General features: G+C 49.1%; 1 pseudogene; it reads left to right on the forward strand.

Annotated features, from left to right (window-relative positions):
* The window catches only part of LOC138840964 (chromodomain Y-like protein), a 158192-nt pseudogene extending 140378 nt beyond the window's left edge, over window positions 1–17814 (forward strand).
* The last annotated feature ends 658 nt before the right edge of the window (window positions 17815–18472 follow it).

Below are 18472 nucleotides of genomic sequence, written 5' to 3' on the forward strand. Positions count from 1 at the left end.
TAATAACAATAAGACCCTGGCTAGGAAATTGCATCATTTTTCTAGCAGGCCTGGGATTTGAACTCAGGGTCTGGGTAACTCTGTGACACTATGTGTGAAGAGGAAAACTCACCGTCCTTAAAGACAAGAAATTCATGGGGCTGGGAAGGTGGCTCAGTGGTAGAGTGCTTGCCTTGCATGCATGAGGCCCCTGGTTCAATAACTCAGCACCACATAAGCAGAAAAGCTAGAAGTGGCACTGTAGCTCCAGTGGTAGAGCGCTCGCTCACCTTGAACTGAAGAGCTGAGGGACAGTGCCCACGCCCAGATTTCAGGCACCATGACTGGCAAAAAAAAGAAAAGGAAAGAAAAAAGAAATTCAGACCAGTTCCCAGGGCATGAATTGAAGCCCCAGCACAGGAAAAGATAATATTCATATATATGAGATCTATTTACATACATAGGTTCTACTGCACATGACATTTATTACCCTTATTTAGTATTGTTACACATATAACATTTCTTTATTATATCATATCCCATAGGATATATTTGCATATGGATTATACATCCTATTGAGACCCAGGACTTTCATAGAGAAGAAAAAAAATGTGTCAAATTGGCTTCTTACTCCACAAATAAATTTTTGGCCATGCTGGTATTTCAACTCATCCTACATTGCCCAATCCATAAATGGGGTACATTCTTAGCACACCAGCCTCCGGGAAACTGAGCATCCAGGAAATTCTGAGGAACTGTGATCAAGCCACAGTAGTGCTCAAAAATGTGTAGATTGATATTATATATACCTGCACCTATATGTATATATATATATATATATATATATATATATATATTTACAAACACTTACAAAGAGGGAATGTGAAGATGTTATTAAATTATATATATGTTAGAACCAATTATTAGTTACTAAATTATGACTCCATTTAATGAGGTATCATGGTTGAATACTTACAAAAGAATTAAAAATTAGTCAATATCCTTAATCATACTTTGGTGCTAGAATGAAGATTTAAATCCAATAATTTTTGTGTGGCATTCTAAAATAGAATCATGAATTAACTGCAAATTTAATTATTACTTTTATAACATTCAATTAGCATTCATCAGGATCTCCCTCCATTTGTGGGTGATAGTCATAGCATTCGAATTCCAGGCCTGGGTAGGTTACTTTGAATGCAAAACATTGGAATGACACCATGAAGATTTCAGATTGTCATGATTAAAAAAGAGAAAAACAAGAAGAAAAGAAAGCCAGGTGTCAGTGGCTCCTGCCTATAAACCTAACTACTCCTGAGGCTGAGATGTAGAGAATGCCAATTTGAATTCATCCGGGGCAGGAAAGTCCACAACACTCTTCTTTTTCTAACAGATCACAGGGGAAAAAAAATATGAGTGGGGCTGTGGTTCAAGGGCAGAGTGCTATCCTTGAGCAAAAGGAGCTCAGGGACAGGGCCTAGGCTCAAAGTACAAACCTGGACCTGCCTAAATAAACCCCCACCCCCCAAAAAGGAGGCAATAACTCCATGTGTCTGTGTATGGATGGATGATGTATGGATGATGGGCATTCAGCAGGTTGCCCATGCCCATGTCCATCCCCCCAACCTGGGCAAGTCCTCAGAGAGTCCTAAGTCTGAGCCAGCAGCTTGAACAAAGCATCTTCTCTGCCGTTTAATAACTGATGCACCGCCAGCTTTGCCTGGGCTGTGCAACAAGTGCCTTATTTTCTGGCTGAGATGTCCCATCGGGACACCGAGCAGCCAGCCACTGCCTCCAGGGAGACCACAGGTCCTAGGCTGTAGGAGTTGTCAAAGGTTCTGGCTCCATATTCTCTATCCCTCTGTTAAATGTGAGCCTACTCCTCTGGGGCCTGGTGGCTATTCCTCACTCACCATTCTCATTGCCGAGTCACAGGTTGGTCCCAAATCTTGGCAAAGATATGAAATAGCAAGCGATTTCTGCACCAAAAGGGATAAGCCAATAAAGCCCACCCTCATAGTTCCTGTCAGATGTGAGCCTTGAGCTGCGAATGTGGCTTAGTGGTAGAGTACTTACCTAGCACACAGAAAGGCCTGAGTTTGATTCCGCAGGATCACAGAAACAGAAAAAGCCAAAAGTGGCACTGTGGCTTAAGTGATAAGAGTGCTAGCCTTGACCAAAAGAAACTCAGGAACATGCCCAGACTCTGAGTTCAAGCCCCAAGACTGGCAAAAAAGTCAGCCTGGTGAGACATATTCTTCTGGTACTCATAGGAGGGCCAAGGTTAGAGGTAAAAGATAGGGTAGAGGACAGTTGCTGGTGGCTCACACCTGTAATCTTAGCTACTCAGGAGGCTGAGATCTGAGGATCACAATAGCAAGCAGGAAAGTCTATATGAGACACTTTTCTCCTATTAAACACCCCAAAAGTCAGAAGTAGAGCTGTGGATCAAGTAATAGAGTGCTAGCCTTGAGCACAAAACCTCAGGGATAGCATCCAGGTCATGAATTCAAACCCTAGGACTGGCACGAACACACACACACACACACACACACACACACACACACACACACACACACACACAAACCAAGCTAGAGCATTTGCCAGTCAGCCTGCACAAGTTCCATCTCTAGCAACTCAATATTAAAAAAAAGAGGGAGAAGGGAAGGAAAAACTTGCTCCTGGAGGTGATATAACCAGTGCCAAAATTCCAGTGGAAGTTCTAAGATGTGGAACAAGATAGAGAGCCTCAGGCAGAAGGCACAACCTGCACAAAGTTTCTTTAGTTGTGCTGTAGAATAGTTGGTGTGGGTGGAATGAAGGTTCTGAGGCTTCACACAAGTCCGGTAATACATTCAAGGCTGGGTCAAGACTTGTATTTGAGCCACAGGGAGGGCAGAGGGTGGAAGTCCCAGAATGGGGCCCAGGGGGAAGATTAGCTTGGCTTTTCACGATGGACCCCAGCCATTTCCTGTGGCTGGAAGCCTTTTTTTCACAGCTCCTGACCCTCAGGCCTCCTTTGCATGGAGGAGTCAGGGCAAATGCACGTAAGAACACTTGCTTAAGAAAAGCTTCTAGCCCAATGCCACTAGTGGCTCAACCCATATAAATCCTAGCTACTGAAAAGACTGAGATCAGAAGTTGTGGGTCAAAGCCAGCTCAGGGGAGCAAAGTTAGTGAGACTTTTCTTGCCGATGAACTACCAGAAATGGAGCTGTGGCTCAAGTGCTAGAGTGCCAACCTTGAGGCAAAAGTTAAAGAGACAGGAGCCTAGACCCTAAGTTCAAGCCCCAGTATTGGCACATAAAAAATAAAGAAAAGCTTTCAGGAGTTCCGAGTCCACTGTGGTGAAAGTCTAAATCAGTTGGGTGCTGGTGGCTCATGCCTATCCTCCTAGCTCATCAGGCTTAGATCTGAGGATCGTCGTTCAAAGCCATCCTGAGCAGCAAAGTAGAGGAGACACTGATCTCCAATGAACCACAGGAAAACTGGAAGTGGTACTGTGGCTCAATTGGTCAGTTGAAGAGCTGAAGGGACACTGCCCAGGCCCAGAGTTCAAGCCCCACCTGGCCTGCGTGAACCTCACTCTGTGGCTCTAGGCAGAGTAATTTCCAGTGGACTGCTAAGGGTCTCCCAATATCTACGTGTCCTACAAGTCTTGAAAGCAGCCTCTTTGGGAGCCTTTTTCTATAGAGCGGGCCAAAGTATCAGAGAACGGTCTAGCCTTGGGGCACTGAGGTCATCAGCCAGGTCAACAGAATGGCATCTGTCATGGGTGCAGTGTGGATCTGAGCTGTAAATCAATATTTCAGACCAGGTTTCTGGGCCAGGAAGGGCAAGAGCTGCAAGATGGCACAGCAGGTAATGCCTACTCACGGGGGCAAATTTGTCAGGCACACCTTGGGTGGGTGTTGAGTTGGGCTCATGAAAGACTTGTTGGCTCGGGAATCCACAGCTGGCCGTCTGCTGATTGTAGCAGTGGGTTTCCCAGGAGTCCCAGGGCTCAGAGCCCTGCTTTCCTCACCAATGTTCAGCGGCAGATGAAGGTCTGCAATCATGCATTGAGTATAAACGAGCATCCATCGTGTTCTTCCCTTGGTCCTGTACCCTATGCATGGATGGAAGTGCAGGTTCCATAGAACTTACTGCCATGGCCCAGACCCCTCAGCCCAAGAAGGAGTAGGGGAGAAATAAATTACATGTCGAGAGTTTACTATGACTGTGCCTCTGGACTGCCCCCAGTTCTAGCTCAGCTCATCATTACTACCTTCGTGTGTGTATATGTGTGTGTGTGTGTGTGTGTGTGTGTGTATGTGTGTGTGTGTGTATGTGTGTGTGTGTGTGTGTGTGTGTGTGTGTGTGTGCGTGTGTGTGTGCATCGGCACATCTTAGTACTTGGGCTTGAACTCAGAACCCGGGCTCTTTTTTCATTCAAGGCTAGCAATTCTACCACTTGAGTCACAACTTTTCTTCCAGCTTTCAGTTGGTTATTTGAAGAGGAGAGTCTCACACACTTTAGAAAAGTGATCTGGGGATAAGAAATGTACTCATTATCTTGCCCATGTAATTGTAACCCCTCTTTACAGTATTTTCACAATAAAAGATGCTATTGATACAAAAAAAAGAAAAAAGAAAAAACAAATAAAGTGATGTGGGCTGCCTCTGAATGCCAATCCTTAGATCTCAGCCTCCTGAGGAGCTAGGAATATGAGAGCATGAGCTATTAACATCTGGCCACATTTTCCTTCTTGGCTAAGACAGTGTACCTCTCTCCCAGCCTAGCACCCATTTATACCTAACCTTCTTCCCCCTCCCCCTACTCCTCCAGGCTTCAGAGGAAACGTACCCTCCCCTGAGGACATAGAGATTGGATGCTTGACAGGTTTGAGCTTTATGTTCTCCACACAGTTAAGGGCTGCTGGGAGCTGATGTGGAGATCAGAGATCTAGGCCAAGGTAAGTAGATAGCTGTTTGAACAGAAGACAGTATGAAGAGACATCCTTGCAGCTGGATGCCAGTGGCTCATGCCTATAATCCTAGCTACTCATGGCTGACACTTGAGGATCAAGCAAGATTCAAAGCTAGCCTGGGCAGACTGTTATCTGCAATGAATCACCAAAACGCTGGGAATCAGAGCTACTGGAGTACAAGTGGTAGAGCACCAACCTTGTGCAAACAAGCTAAAGGATACCACCTAGGCTCTGAGTTTGAGCCCTGGTAAACACACACACACACACACACACACACACACACACACACACACACACACACACACACATCCTTAGCAGGTGCCAGTGGCTCATACCAGCAATCGTAGCTACTCAAGAGGTTGAGCTCTTAAGATGTCAGTTTGAAACTAGCCCAGGCATGAAAGTTCGTGAGATTCTTATATCCACTAAAATACTAAAAAGATGAAATGTGACCGGTGGTTCAAGTGATAGAGTGTTAGATTTGAGCAAAGGAAGCTCAGTGCCTAGGCCCTGAGTTCCAGCTCTAGAGTTTTTTTTTTTAAAACACCTTTTGCCCCCCCCCCTTAGGCCATCAACCCAGATTTTGGTCATCCTAGATCTCACTTCCACTCCTGCCATTTCTACAGCACCACCACAAGTGGCCTGTTTCTGGCGAGCTCTGGGTTAAGAAGTGAATGTACACAAGGGGGGCATACCTAGGTCAAGGCTAATGCCCCAGAACATTGAGGTATTGGCCATACCAGTCTCTCCTCCCCCAATTTTCTGGCCTTGGAATCTAAAGTCTGTGCCTCTGTAATCTGGGCATCCAGAATTCTCTAGAAGGATTGGAGAGGCCCAGATGGGGCTGGAAGATAGACTTGCCTGCGATAAAGTACGTGGACATTTCCTAAGCACCAACAGATATTTCCAAGCCACCTTGGCCTCACCTCCAATGCAGCCTGGAATCTTCCTTGCTTGGGCAGCCTTCAGTCCCCTATCAAGCTGGAGTTGGCCAGAGCCACCGGCAACCCCCTTCCCTCACTCCACTACCAGCCTGCTGAGAGGGACATGCAGCCAGAGGTCTAGCTGAGGAAAAGGGCAGGACATCCCATGTCTGAGTTCCCCACCCAGAGACAGGCAAGGCTGTATTGCAGCTAGCCCAGCAGATGCAGAATCCCCTGCAGGAGGCCAAAGATTTGGACAGCTGGACTTGGGCCCCAAAGAAAAGTTGAACTCAGGTCTCTGGCCATTTAGGACTCATGGTAGACCCTGATAGGAGGCTAAAGGCAAGGTTGGTGTGGAGGAGGGGCACCATCCGAGGTGAGAAAGAGGCAGACAGGCACCCAGGAAGGGGACAGAGAAAGATGAGGGAAACACACACACACACACACACACACACACACACACACACACACACACACACAAATATGGCACTGGTGTCTCACATCTGTCATCCTAGCTACTCAGGAGGCTGAGGTCAAAGCCAGCCAGCACAGAAATGCCTGTGAGGCTCTTATCTCCAATGAACCACCAAATAGCAAGAAATGGAGCTGCAGCTCAAGTGTTAGAGCACTAGCTTTGAGCACAGTAGCATAGGAACTTCACGTAGAACCTGAGTTCAAGGCCCAGGTCTTCTACATCCAAAGTCACAGACACACACACACAGACAAAAGACACACGAACACACAGACACACCCAGTGGTAGCCCAAAGCCTCAGCATTCCCTGAGCACCCTGAACTTTCCACCCCAGAGAAGATGGCTCTACCATCATCAGACCAACTGCAGACAAAACTCAGAGCCTCTCACATGTCTAGAATGGTTCACAACATATCATGGCATTTCTACTGTACACACTGTTATGCAGAAAATTCAGCTACCTTTTATTTGGTTGTAGGTTATGGGGTTTGAGCTTTGGGCCTGCCAGCAGGCCCTCAGCTCTTCAGATGAAGGTGTGCGCTCTACTACTGGCGCCACAGCACCACATCCAATTTTCTGGTGGTTCATTGGAGGTAAAGTCTCACAGACGTTCCTTCCCAAGCTGGCTTTGAACAGTGATCCTCAGATCTCAGCCTCCTGAGTAGCTAGGCTGACTGTTATGCGCCACGGGCAGCGCAAGGCTACACCCAACTTTTTTTTTTTCTTCAGCTCTTTTCTTTCTTTCTTTTTTTATTGTGAAAATCCTGTACAGAGGGATGACAATTACATGGGCAAGATAAGGAATACATTTCTTATCAAGAATTGTAGCCTCCTCATGTAGCCACCTTCTTATACCAAGGGAAAACCCAACTCATCAAGACACAAACCAAATGTAACCCTAAACTTCAGACTTGGTCACCAGCATGCAAACCATTCTTCCATGGATGGAGAGCATATAATTGACACTACCATCCTACACCTGCTCCCATTCACCCACTCCCTGCCTACCACAGGCCATGACCTCTGGAGTTCTTGGTAAGGCACCACCCACCCTGCTATGGCTTCACACTGTGGTAAACCTGGAGAGTTATTAGAAATGTCTGTACAGTGAGGCCAGCACCTAGTCTCACAACCATAGCAACCATACTACTTCACTATCTCTTGCAAGCAAAGAAGGGGTGTCTTTCTTTCTTGTTTGTTTTTTTGTTTTTGCTTTTGCTTTTTGGTTGAGGGGCTTGAACTCAGTGCTTGGGTACTCTCCTTGATGTCTAATTTTCCTCAAAGCCAGTGCTCTACCACTTGAGCCACAGTGCCACTTCCGGTTGGAGATTGGAGATGAGGCTCTGGTGGGACTTTCCTGCCTGGGCTGGGAAATGAGAGCCTCTGGATCTCAGCCTCCTGAGTGGCCAGCATGACAGGTGTGGGATGACAGGCATGAGCCACCGGCTCATAGCCTAAGGTGTCTAGTCTTTCAGAATGTCCATCTAGTCCTCCTCTAGACACTACCACCTAGACACCCCTCTACCTCCCTCAGGGACAGCAAAGGGATGCTAGAATCTGGGTGAAGCCATGGGGATTAAAGGGCCCCCTCCACATCATTAATCCCCTCTATCCTCCCATCTGCCTCCTGCAGATTGCCTGGTCTTCCAGGGCAGATCAGACCCACAAAGAGTTCTTGGGCCTGCCCTATGTCCCCCTGCCCCACCCAACTGATACCTGAGGACTTCTGGGGCCAGCTGCTCCATGTCCTGGTGGAAGACATTAGGAGGGTTGCTGACAAGCGGGCCCAGGGGTACCCAGGGCAGAAGGACTGTCCAGCTCCCCTCTGTCAGAGGAGACACAAAGCACAGATGGATCTACTAAGAGCTTCAGGGCATAGCCATCCACTTGTCACAAAAGTCACTGGGAGAACTGTTTTATGGTGACAGCCCTGGGGCCTGACCTCATGGCCTGGCACTGTCCCTAACTTGCTTTGTCTCCAGGGGAGTGCTCTTACACCTGAGCAAACATGCCACTTCCAGATTTTTCTGTGTATGCAGGACCTAGGAATCGAACCCATGCTTTCCTGTGTGCTAAGCGAGCCCTCCACCTCTGAGACAAAATCCCAGCCCTAGATAGCTGTTCTTCTGTGAAGCCTCAAGCCTGTCTTGGGACAGTTTCGCACATCTATACCAAGTCTCTCACCAGCAGCCCTGGCTGGAAATGAACACGCTCTGCTATGTTGCCCATCATCTGCAGCACCTTTGCTCTCTGTGCTTCCTTCAGATCCTCCTTGTTAAGCAAGACCCCCTTTTCCAGTGCTGTCTCCAAGAAGCCCTTTCTGATCACCTTGGAAAAGCTGGAGGCTCTCCGCTGTGCAGGCTGCCAGCCTTGTCAGACTCTGCCTTCCAGCCAGTGTGGGTTGAGAATGCATGAATGGGAAGGCTTGGATTCCACCACCGGATTTGTGAAGGCCCTGATACACCACCCAGGGGCAGGTGTTGTATCACACTCCGTGAGTGGGGGCTCGAAGCCTGGGCAATCTGTGGGCAAAAAGACAGGACCATTTCTTTGTGTGGGCTTGAACTGAGGATCTGGGAGCTGTCTTTCTGAGTTTTATTGCTTAATGCTGGTGCTCTACCACTTGAGCCACAGCACCACTTCTAGCTTTTAGGTGGTTCTATGGAGAGTAGAGTTTCATGGGCTTTCCAGCTTATGGCTGGCTTCAAACTGTGATCCTCAGATCTCAGCCTCCCGAGTAGCCAGGATGATAGGCATGAGCCCGAACCCCAGGTGATGGGCACAAAAGGCTTTTTGGTTTTTTTTGCTCCTGTTTATCTCCTGTCAACTAGCAAGCCCAAGTTAAAATAATCATTACAGGGGATCAAATTCCTCTCCTAGGTCAGTTAATCCAAGGAGATAAAGTGTCTTTGGAAAAGGCTAGTCTCAGTTGGATTAGGGGTATTTCTGTGTGTGTGTGTGCGTGAGTGTTGGGAATACCTACCCTCATCTCTGTGGTGCCTCATCCTCCCAGCAGGGAGAGCATCCAGGATCCTGACCCCAAGGGAGGTGGATGGGGCAGGGTACCTAAGGTCACAACCAGGGGGATGATCTGAATTCTGTCCTGCAACCTAAGCCTGGGCAGATGAAGGAGAGAAAGAGAGGGTTAGGGAAACAGGAAAGGGAGCCCCTTACCTTTGGCTACATGTACCAGCGAGAAAACTGAATACATCTTTCTTGGAAGTCAGATAAAAGGTGTACAATGTTCATTTATTTCATGATGGTGTTAGTCCTAGGGCTTGGATTCAGGGCTTGGGTGTTATCCCTGAGCTTCTTTTTTTCAAGGCTGAGGCTCTACCACTTGAGCCACAGCACATCTGGCTTTTTGTGTGTGTTTTTGGGGAGGGAGGTGGTTTATGGGAGATAAGAGTCACACGTACTTTCCTGCCTGGGTTACTCTGAGTCACAACGATCAGACCTCAGCCTCCCAAAGTGCTAGGATGGTGGGTGGGAGCCATGAGCTCCTGACCGCCAGCATCCATTTATAATCCCTTAAACCCAAGGCCAGGCCACCCATACTACACCTCCTTGTTGGGAGTAGGAAGCAGACGTGAGTGGGTTTGATACTTCAACAGCCTACCTATCTTTGAGCATTGTTCTGGCTCAGTCTGATGGAGGCTTCGTCCTTATCCACAGCAATGATTTGGCTCTGTCACAAGAACAAATGTTCCCCGGGAGGAATCAGGTTGGGTCTCTCCTCTGAACCCACCACCCTAACCAAAACGACACTCCCCAGCAAAGGGTAGTACACACAGAGTGTTTTTATTGTCTTAGAGCCAAGGTCTTGTCAGATAGGTGGGGGTATAGGTCAGAGGCTTGGGATTGTGCTGGGCAGGGGGACAAGGTGACACCTTCTCATCTACTTTCCTTCAATGGTGTAGCAGAGTGATGTGGGGAAGGACTCATGGGATGGACAATGAATAATCATCATGGTCTAGCCAGGGCACAGAGGGGTTTACCTCATGAAGCTGCTTCAACAGGCTGAGCAAAACAGCGCCTGACCCACAGCCCACCTCCAGAATGAGAGGGCCACCTTGCGTTCCAGCCTCATGGGGATGCTGGGCCAACTCCTCCAACACTCATTCTACCAATTCCTGAGAGACAGAGAGAGAGAGAGACAGAGACAGAGACAGAGACAGAGACAGAGACAGAGACAGAGACAGAGACAGAGACAGAGATAGAGACAGAGACAGAGACAGAGACAGACAGACAGACAGACAGACAGACAGACAGACAGACAGACAGACAGACAGACAGACAGAGAAAGAGACAGAGACAGAGACAGAGACAGCGACAGAGTTCCAGAATTACACTTAAGCCAGATGCCGATGGCTCAAACCTATAATCCTAACTACACAGGAGTCTGGGATGTGAAGATCTTGGTTCATAGCTGGCTTGGGAGGAATGCCTGTGAGAATCTTATCCTCAAAGAACTAACAGAAAACGGGAAGTGATGCTGTGACTCCTGTGGTAGAGCACTAGCCTTTATCTGAGGAGCTCAGGGACAGCATCCAGATCCAGAATTCAAGCCCCACAAATGACAAGAAGTGGACTTCCCATCACAAGAAGTGGACTGAATAACACCCACTGTCCTAGGAAGCATGGCAGAGAAATCAGGCCAAGCTTCCTGTCAAGTGAGGGTCACGAGTAGGTCACCTGACTTCTCCATGACTCATTTTCCCCAGCTAGAAAAATGAATAGAGTGAAGGATCCCTACCTCATGAGGATAGGGTAATGAGAGACAGCCATGTTTTGTTTCATAATCCCACACCTGTTGCATGATTAATAACAGAACCCATCTGAGCCCTTTCCCGGCAACTTCCTGTCATATGCTCACAGAATTGATGAGAACTGTATCTGACACCTGCTCCCTCTGTTCCTGGCTCTGCTCCAGAGATCCCTCTGTATTAGTCCCTTATTTCCTCACAACTGTCCCATGAGGAGACTGAGGTCCGATGGTTGACATCCAACCTAAAGCTTCACCTGAGGTCAAGAATCGGCTGCTGTGAACTATGAGTTTGGAACAATCCATCTAATGCGAGGAATGACCTGGGCGATAAATATCTACCAGCCCCCTCCTCCCCACAAACATACACACAACACACTTCCATCCTCCTTTGCAAAGATCTTTTTCTTTCTTTCTTTTGATTGGTTGTGGGTCTTGAACTCTGGGCCTGGGTTCTATCCCTGAGTTCTTCAGCTCAAGTCCAGCACTCTACTACTTAAGCCACAGCACCACTTCCGGTTTTCTGGTGCTTTATTGGAGAGAAGTGTCTGAGGGTCTTTCCTGCCCAAGCTGGCTTTTACTCTTGATCCTAAGATTCAGCTCCTGAGTACTTAGGATGACGTCCATGAGCCACTGACACACAGCCAAAGATGCATTTCTATGCCTGTCATACTATCCCCTCAGGAGACTGAGATCTGAAGACTGCAGTTGAATGCCATCCTTGGAAGGAAAGTCATTGAGAACTCTTATCTCCAATTAAAAACCCAAAAACCTTGCAAGTGGAGTTGGAGCTCAAATGGTGGAGTGCTAGCTTTGAGCATAAAACAAGGGATGGGAACCAGGCCCTAGTTTTAAACTTTTTCTAGCATAAACCTACCCAACAAAGGGAAGCAGGTGAGCACACGGGAGCTCAAAGCTCACACATAATACTCAAGACTCAGAGAATAGACCCCATCGTGCTCTGAGTCTCTAGATTCTATGCCCTAGATCATGGCAGGCTGAGATGGGACTGACCATGCACCGAGTCAGGACATTTAAGTACAATCACAAACTGAGATCCCATGACCTCATCAAGGACTCAAGGTCTCTCACTGTCCTGTCTTGACACTGGGTAGTCAGTTGAGATCTAGTTATCCAACCAAAGGATATTGGAATGAATTAATTTCTCAGCCAAGGGATGCAGACTGGAGGGCTCTAGGTCCCTTTATCTGGGGAAGGAGAAAAGGGCTGATCCACCTCAGGAATGATCCTGGGTTGTGAGTATCCTCAAAGAAACAATGCAGCTCAGAGCCCAGTACCTCTGGTTTTCTCACCAGCCTCGACCTTCAGTCTGCCCTCTCTAAATCCCACATCTGCCATCTAGACTAAAGGCTGAGCCAGCAAGGAGACCCACCTCTACCTCTGAGAATGGCAGTCACGGGGCCCTAGAGTCCCCTAGAGGAAGACTCAGAGCAACATGCATCTGACTGTTTCCTTCATTCCCTGGCTGTCCTGTGCCAGTGGCCTGGTTTCCTCTGTCTGTGGTTGAGGCATGAACACTGGGGGTGTCATCTTCAGATTGAGCCAGCAAAAGTCCCAGTCCCCAAGGATGTACTGCACAGGCATCCTGCAGTGGACGACAGCGAGGTTGTCAAGGGTGAACCTAGAGTGCCAGGACTTTTAATAGCCATGTGGCTGGGTTGAAGGCTCTATCACTGATGGTCTAGGTTGTAAGGTGAGGTCACGGCTTCAATGGCCTGACACACCTGATCTGGGATCATCCTCCCTCTTCATCTTCCTCCTTATCCCCTGCCTCCCCCCCTCTGGACATCGCACTCCCTATCCTCCCTAACGTTTGGACCCTTTCTTCTCATCTGACCAGAAAATAAAGTCGGTGACACACCCTGAGCCCTAGGGTCTACACCAGGCTGTTTCCCTCAGCAGTAAGCAAACCACTCAGATCCTGGATATCATGAAGTTGCTGAGGGGACAGTGGCTTCGTCCTACATACTGGCTTTAGGCTCTGAAACTGTCCCCACAGAGATTGTGAATGATTGGCTCGCTTGACTCCAAACCAAGGCCTGCATGATCCCTTCTTCCTTCCTTTCCTTCTTTTCTCCCTCTATTCTTCACTCCTCTCTTTCTCTGTCCTCTCTTTGTGTCACTCCTGGGCCTTAAAATCAGATACTGGGTGCTGTCCCTGAACCTTTTTACTCAAGGTCAACAGCCTATGGCTTGAGCCACTCATCCACTTCTGGCATTATCTTTTTGGTAGTTAGTTGGAGACAAGAGTCTTAAAGGCTTTCCTGCATGGGCCTTAAGCCTCAATCCTCCCATCTCAGCCTCCTAAGTAGCTAGGATGACAGGAGTGAAGCAATGGTATCCAACTCAAACCAAGATTTCTTCATGTTCTGTGGATCCAGCACTGGAACCTTTCATCGTGTATGACCCGCCCCTTACCCCCTGGGCTTGGCACACACTAATGGTTTTTTTGGATAAATAAAAGAGCATCTGTCTATGACAATACTACAGCAAAGTCCCATCTAATTCATTAAGCATCCTGGGTGGGGACAAATCCTGATGTAGCTCTCCAACAGTTCTCCCTCCTCCCTCTTCCCACCCTCCTGGTACCACTGCACTTAACTGTTTTGGTTCCAAGGACGTGAACCATGTTGTCCTCACTGGATTCCAGGGCCTCTGGGATGCCTATCTTCTCAAAGATCTCTGTCCAGCCACTGACCAGCTCTGTGGCACTCCATTCCCCACTCAGGTGTGAACAAGGTTGCTGTGTGGTGAACGCCAGGCTCAAGGGGCCTCCTCTCCACTCCCTGGGGCAGACAGGATGGTCCACTATCTCTGGCCCCCAAGTTTCATGTTGCAGAGAAAGGATCCTTGAGGCATTCCAGGTCTCAGAATCTCCCAGATTCCAGTGCAGGTTCTGGGAATTGTCTCTGCTCACATCTGACAGGCTGCGGATGGCGAGGTCACAATCTCTGCTCCCCAAGACATCCTCAACTGTGGTGGTCAGCCTAGAGAGAGCCGGTGGAGAATCAGCAGCTGCCAGAGAAAGGCAGTCAAGGCACGACGTTCATAGCAAGGAAACTTCTGGCTTGGGAACTCTGCCTGTGCTGCTTTGAAATTCAATGTTTGGTGGCTGAAATTGTCCATCTAATTTGACCCAGAATCCCAGACATTAGTAGAAATTGCCAGCTTCAAGAAAAAACCCTGGAAAAGGTAGCATACTTAATGGGTTCCAAAATAAACAGTCCCTTTTTCCTTCCAGACAGCCTACAGCAGATTACAGAAAATGGCATTCAGAGAGCCTTAGCTAACTGCATGTCCTGATCCCAAGCAGGCTCCAACAGGGGGAACACACTTGCCTACCATTGCCTAGCTGGAAACAGCTCAGGAGTGATACAGATTGGAGTCTGCAGGACTCCAGGGAGGACTGCCTACCAGTGCACTGCCCTGGGAGGAAATCCATGCCTCCATTGGGGACCTGGAGCCCCCTGCTAAGATGCCCTTGGACACCATCAATGCCCTGGGTAAGATTCCCCCCTCATCCTCGGTCGTGGTGAACCATCTGCCATGTCACACGGTTCATTAATTCCCAGACCCTCCTAGCTTCACAGCCCCTGCCCTACACCCCCTATCTAGTTCCCTAATTATGTTTGGCAGACACATTCCCAACTTTGAATTAGCTCCAACTATACGCATGAGAGCAGACTGTCTGGCTGGAAGAATGCAACTTTGGTCACAGTAGCCTCATGAGCCTTCTGGCTAAAGACAGAAGGGCAGGTGTCCACTCTGGTCTGTGGTTCACACAGGCCTCCTAGGAGAGACCCACGCAGGCCCAGCAGTTACTGTGGGCTGCAGGAAAGGGGACGAAAGTGGTGGGAAGGAACATCTAATGAAATCTTCTCTAAAGGAGCCATGACACTGTGAAAGAGAAAACAAAAATTGTGGCTGGGCTCATACTGGGTATTAATGAAAAAAGAACAACAAATACACACATGCACACAAATAAAATGCTTTTGCTCGGGCTAGGAAGGTGGCTCAGTGGTAGAGTGCTTTCCTTGCATGCACAAGGCCCTGGGTTTGATTACTCAGCACCATGTAAGCAAAAAGAAAAAAGTCGGAAGTGGCGCTGTGGCTCAAGTGGTAGAGTGCTAGCCTTGAGCTGAAGAGCTGAGGGACAGCGCACAGGCCCAGAGTTCAGACCCCACAACCAGACCCCCACTCCAAAAAATTATTGTACTCTTTTTAGACATGCTGACTGTACAATGAGAAAGATGATCTCTCTCTCTCTCTCTCTCATACACACCTAAACACACAGACTCAAAGCAGTGCCTCTCCTGAATTTGTTGATTTCTCATCTAGGCAACGTACCCTTGTCAGAACCAGGGGCAACCACCCAAGGGGAACAATGCTGTAATATTGCAGAACCACCCTGCCTCCCCCTTTCTCCAGGGCCAGACCCTTCTCCTTGGGAACAACCAGCCTTGACTCCCCATTCACCAAACCCTAGGTTAGGACTCTCGGTGAAGGAGTCCCGAGAAACGTGGCTTCTCAGAGCCTGGACCCAAAACAAAGCAGGGGGTCATGGTGCCTCCAGAGAGGTGTCTGACCTGGGGTGGGGGTGTTGTTGGGGACTTTGATTGGGTCCTAAAGGCTATATACATAGATGCACTCCCTACTTCCCTCCTACATACTTCTGAACAACTTGGCAGATTCTTGGGGAGGATGAGGAGACCAGATGGACTGGGAGCACTAGCAGAAGCTGGCAGAACTGGGAAATGTGATCACCAAGTCAGAACTGTTGACAGCTGCGGTTGGGGGTACAGGCCGGTTGTATGTGTGTCAGAGGGGGTGTGCTTTTCTCCCAAATACCCACCTTCTATCTGACCCCAGTGCCCTCACCTCTCTAGTGGGCTCTTCTGAGAATGTCCTCAGGTGAAAGGGTGACTGAGCACAGAAGACAAGGGCTCACACAGCAAGGGGGGCCTATCTTTTGCATCCAACACCTCCCTCCCCAGCAAAAAGGAAAAGACCTAGAAGGCAGGTGTTGGGGTGTTGCTCCCCATCTCTTTTGAAAGCCACCAGGTTCCCACCAGGGAGAGAAAGGATGCAGATGCAAGGCTGTGTGGCTCCCACTGCTCCAGGCTAGGGGCTCTGTGGTGCCCCCTCCTCACCCATCCCTCAAGTTCCCCTTTTCCTGGGACACTAACTGCTAGAGATGAGGGTCGGATCCCCGGGTGGACACCCACTTCCACCCTCCCCCCTTGGGTGCATTTGTGGCAGAGCTAGGGCAGACTGTGGCACATGTGGGAGGTGCAGGCGTGATGGGTAAGGGGAAGCAAGAGGCGGGGTTCTGGCTCTGCAGGGGTGGGGGGTTGGGTAGAGTGGGGAGGTTGCTGGGGGTCGGGTTGTGGGGTGCTGGCCCGCAGGGTGGCCACTCACGTGTGTTGCTGGAAGAAGCTGTAGGCTGTGATCAGGTGTGCACCTGGCATCTGAGGACCTGGTGCCGGGACCAAGTAAGGGCCACAAGCATGCCAGGGGCGCGCCATCTCAGCCAGGTTACTGCAAGAGGCTCTGTGGTTCAGAGCTGGCAGGGCCATGTTTGAAAAGCAGCGCTGCTGAGAGGGGGCGGGGGCATCTGCGGGCACATGGCGGGGATGTTCGCAGCCTCTGCTCCTTCTCAGCAGCAGTTGACTCAGCGGCCTCCTCCCCTGCGTCTGCCGCCACTGTTGCCTCCACCTCAGCAGCCATAGGTGCCTAGTTGCCACATGCTCTGCACTTCTGGCCAGGACCCACGCTATGATCGGAGCAGCCGCCAGCCACTGAAGCCGTTTCCACTGGTGGTTGTGTAGTAGGAAGACCCCTACTCAGGCAGGCAAGCCCTCCTAGTCGACCGGAGTGACAGAGCCCACCGCAACAAAGTTGTTATTAAAGAAGCAACTTTATTGAGAAGATTCCTACACTGACAGGCCAGGGGCACAGCACAGACTCGGGGAGCTGATACTGTGACCCCCAGTGGCCCAAGTACTTATGTTTTTAAATGCAAAAATCACAAGGTGAAGCCTGGTCACGTAGGCAACCAATGAGATTTTCACACACCAAAAAGATTGCACAGTCATACCAGAGCACACCCAGGTGGCCAATGAGGTTACACTTTGTCACATAATGGCTGTTTAAACCAGCCTATCACTTTTGGTTTAAATGACTGGAGAATTCAATGGTAAAGCAGAGCTTAAGGTAAACATACACAAAGGAGTTTAGTGGAGTTTAACATAGGCATGTGAAAAAGGTGGAGTTTATACTAAACTCCGGATGTTGCCAGCATGCCAGCAGGAGCCGGATTACTGGCTAACTGTTTAGTCAGTCTGTCCTTAACAGAACAATGAAGGTGGGTTAAGTTGTTAAGGGGAGGGGGACCTAGAGGCATTCTTTTCATTCCAGGAACTGGGCTGGGTGGAGCCAAGGTTTTTTTTGGTTTTTTGTTTTTGTTTTTTTTTCTAAAATCCCTAAAACAAAAACAAAACCTGTAAAGAAGCTGTCCCAGCTCGAGTCTCCTCTCAGGGCCTACTTCACTTGTGCTCCTGCTCACTCTTCTCTCTGCTCTCTCTCAGCCCCACACTCCTCTCCTGGGCCACGCTGCCCTGATGCACACATGCCCCTGCTCCCTTGGGCCCCTGGCCATTGCTGCCACCAAAGTGTGCCCATGAGCCCCGACCTCTACTCCCCTGGGCCCCGCCCCGTACCACTAGCCACAATTGCAGCCCTGACTAGGTCCTAAAGCTTCCAGACCATGGCAATTGAAGCCTTACCTCAGCTCAGCATTCTCCCTCCCACCCCAGAGCCTGCCCTGGGGATCGAATCACCCCTCAGCCCCACCGCTGGAGGAGATTCTCCTCCATTCCCCTTCATTCACACACAAAGCAGGTGCATGGTGACACTCGTGTGTGTATGTGTGTTTGTGTTTGTGTCTGTGTGATTGTTGGGGATAACTACCTCTAAAGGACTCAGAATATAGCACCCTTTGGGATGACTCCGCACACAGCGCACTTCCAAAAATAGCACAAAGCACTCTGTGTAAAGGACTCAGCACACAGCTCCCTTTGAAGGACTCAGCATGTAGTACTGAAAAGACCCCAGACTCCAGTATATGTTCACCCATTGAGCCCCCCATTGAGCCCTTTAAGGAAAACTGCTGCCCCTTCCCCTGCATACCTAAGAGAGCGAAGCAGGACACAGGCAAGTCATTACATGCCCTAAAGCCAGGCATTCCTGAAAAATAGCCGACCCTCCCGTCCCTTCCTGTAAAACTTAGCTATAATGGCAGGGTAGGTCAGGAGGTAATAAATCACTTGTCAAAATTGGGGA

The sequence above is a fragment of the Dipodomys merriami genome, unplaced genomic scaffold, assembly GCF_024711535.1.
Source record: "Dipodomys merriami isolate MVZ:Mamm:240054 unplaced genomic scaffold, mDipMer1.0.p SCAF_308, whole genome shotgun sequence".
Lineage (NCBI taxonomy): Eukaryota > Metazoa > Chordata > Mammalia > Rodentia > Heteromyidae > Dipodomys > Dipodomys merriami.